Raw genomic sequence first — 3,610 nt, 5'->3', positions numbered from 1 at the left:
TTCAAGTCATCATTTTTTGGAGTAATACATTACTTCTTTGGAAGTAAAAACATTACTTTTTAGATCACTTTTGTTTTTCTCCACAGCATCATTCAATATCTGTTGCCAGGTAATTACCAGTTAATTTATGCATGTAGAGGAGGCTGACGTGTTTTGTTTTTTTTAATGACTGCTTCTTTGTAATTTGAACTGCACCAGCATTTTATTTGCAAAGGACTTTGTCATCAATAAATGATTGGGTGGTCTCCCATAGCTATGGCTAGCTCATGTAACCTTTGCACTACAACAGCACTTTAATAATTATTTGCGCTACATATACATATATTTATGTTTTATATTGCATGTTTTCCCATATTTTGTTCCCTTTCATATATTTATATGGAGTAGTTACACAGTCTTTTTATACTCAATGAAAAAATTCACTTCAATTTAATAAAGTCTAACCTTTTTACACTACAGCTGGCAACACTACCCTTATTTTGTTCTGCAGCTTCAGTGAGCATTGTGTAGTAACACATGAAGCAGCCTTTCACCTTGCTCCAGGTTCTGTTTAAGGTGGTGCTGCAGCTGACAGCAGGTCTCCAACAAGAACAAGTGCAACTGCAATACATATGAAGTACTTACGTAAGCATTAGGTAGTGTGTTTTTTCTTCTTTTTTGCAGACTGTCCTTTTAATTTTGTCCCATATATCTAAACCTTTTGGTCACTGAATTTTCAAACAGTAGTGCATTACAGATGCATACAATGTGTGATTACAATAACATGTCTTTTTGTAATGTCTCACAGCTGCTAAGCGTTTAAATGATCCTGATGTTTTTCTCAACTATACAATTAAACTTAAACTATAAGGATCATTAAAAGATTATACTGACTACTAGTACAATTTTCCATTGATATTCCCTCCTGTTGTCAGTATAAATTAAAATGAGATATCAGTATGTAACATCTTGTTGTACATTTTCTGTCACATCGTCATTGGTCACACAAAGTCTTCATGTTCCAACAGGTCGGAGTCATTATCATCACTTGTCATGGCTATGTATGCAGCAACAGTGGAAAATATTATGAGGTTAATCAAGAGTTTTAAACATGGCAGTATACACGTTACAAAAACACAAAATAAAAGTAGAAATATCCCAACTCCGATGAGTAGTCCTTTTAGCACCTGTAACCAGGAGCCAGTGTAAAGCCAAGAAAACCAGTCACTTGTATCACTTACATAGTCCCGATTTTGGGCCTGCTGGATTTGTCTCAAAGCATTCGGGGCGTCAGTCATGTTTAATAAGTGTACATCGTCCGGTATGTAAGTGCAGCATGTGTTGTTGAAGAGGACACAAAGTCCCCCTTTCTCTGCTAATATCATGGAGTAGTTCTTCCCTGGGAGTTGGTCCAGGAACACATATAGTGTGGGGTGTGTTGACGTGCTGGGCATATGGGAACAGAAATAATAGTCTGTATTTGCCGATTCTGTCTTTGTCCTGTAAAGGTGAGCGTCGTAGTCAAGGTAACCAGGAGGGTCCACCTTCCCATGGCTACGTACAGGTCCGTCACACCCTACTACTTGGTTACTCTAGAGTTGGCCAATAGCTGGAGGTTGAAGTGCGAGCAATTCCCTACGGGCGCCCAATCAGCACTTCCCCCTCGCCACTGAAGCAACCAAGTGAGGGTGAAACTTTCCTCTACTAGTTGATTTCTGTGGAGGAAGTGGAATCCTCTGGGACCTCAACCTTTTTGCAGTTGCTCTGATGTATCCAGGAGAGTCTCTCCGCTATTTTGCAGGCAGTTGGAGTGGTCAGAAGCACTTGAAATGGCCTCTATCAACCCCATCACCTCACTTTAGGCCTTCGTCCTGCGATAGGAATATTTATGACTCTTCTACTGTCCATCCTCTGCAGAAAAACCCCTCTGTGGAAAGGGTGCTGGGTCCAGTTATCTTACTGCTGTTATGATCCCAGCAGTCTTCAGAGTGTCATCATATGCACAGTACAGTGACACAGCATTAGGTAATGTTCATAGGAAACTGCTGTCATCACCACCATGGCTTCTGGTTCCTGTGCTTTTCACAGAATCATGATGTCATCCTCGGACTCCCCCTGCGCTGTCGATGGAGCTTGGCACGCCCCCCTCATCCTTCAGGTGCCCGTCTGTTGTCCACAATCCCCTCCGTTGGCCTCTGGAAATCCCCTTTGGCACAGCTCTCATTCCAACGCAGTTTCGTGGTCCTTGCTGTGGCTCCAAAGTCTGATCTCATGATGGGCCCCAACCAGCTTGACCTTTGACCTCAACCACTGCCTGGGCTGTCAGCTATGCCTGGAATGGTTCTCGCTTCTCACTGGACCTCTAAAGATTTCTCAGGAGATGACTGCTGCACCTATATTTCCTTGCTAGGAGGAAAAACTTCTATTTTGGAGAGCATGTCAACAATCATCAAACCACATTCTTTAGTTCAGTGAACTTCACTTAAAGGCCATCAAAACCTCATCTGAACATGGTTGCACCACTTGCATAGGTTTGATACCCGTTGAATGAACTGTTAATCACACAAATCACTGCAAAAATCATATAAAACATAGTTTAATGTTAATTCATTGTTTCATATTAATACTGGACCCCTCCTCTTGACGCATGGACACTCCCATGAGTCAACTCATCAAAACCAGATTCCTGTTTTAAAGAAAAAGGTTAGCCAAATCATGTCCCAGGCAACATCAGGGCATCTCCTCCTCTGGAGCAGCACCACCCCGGACCTATAATCCTGCAATAAAAGATGTTAGTGTGTTTTGCATATTAAGTTTGCTTAAAAACTGGCTCCGCCAGGAGCCTGCATACACACCATAATGGCCTGGAAAACAAGATCTGGAAGTGAAATTAAACTTCACACTTATAAACAACTATATCATAAGAGTAATAAAGCATTCAACATCAGCAAGACAAGTATCATGTGCAGGTTTTTTCAAATCAGTAAACTACAATTATTACCATAATTTGCCTCAGACATGGATCATCCCATGTACTCAGTTAACATTAATGTAATCGGTGACTTCCTTTAAGCAAAGTCACTCCACTCATGTATCACTAGGAACTCAAAAAACTTATTTGTTTTTCTCATGTCACTTGTCCGCTTCTGCCGAATCCTCTACATGTACTCTTAGAAAAACAAACATTAGCAATACACATTGACCATCCCTGTGGTCAGACGCAGGTCGACAGGTTCCAGAGGTGCTATAAAAGGACCATAAAGTTAGCCATCCATAGCTGTGGAAAGAAGTGACACTAGTTTTCAACACAGGAAACACAGTGTAACAGCATCACCAACTCATAACCTATAAACACAGTTTCTTCACACATAAACCCAGAAATCCTGTAGTAGAAAAACATTAACTAGTTGTCCTAGTATAAATCACATGATCAAGCCACATGAAGAACTGTAATGTTGTAGAAAAGAAATGTAAATGTTAGCGCTGCGCGGGTGTATACACTCTTTCTCACAGTAATCTCTGTGAGCAACACAAACCCATGAATAACACACCCCTGGTAGATTCACAGACACAGAAAGTGGCATTTAAAAGTTAAATCATCATGCAACCTCAAATGTTGCTGTCATCATTC

General features: G+C 40.9%; 1 protein-coding gene across 2 annotated transcripts in view; it reads left to right on the top strand.

Moving 5' to 3' along the window:
- Positions 1-3,610, top strand: part of dock1 (dedicator of cytokinesis 1) — a 207,013-nt gene that overhangs the window by 133,359 nt on the left and 70,044 nt on the right. The gene's annotated exons all lie outside the window — the stretch shown is intronic.

Source organism: Neolamprologus multifasciatus, chromosome 8 (genome assembly GCF_963576455.1).
Source record: "Neolamprologus multifasciatus chromosome 8, fNeoMul1.2, whole genome shotgun sequence".
NCBI lineage: Eukaryota > Metazoa > Chordata > Actinopteri > Cichliformes > Cichlidae > Neolamprologus > Neolamprologus multifasciatus.
Note: the sequence above shows the minus strand (reverse complement) of the source record. Positions and strands in the feature narration are given on the sequence as shown.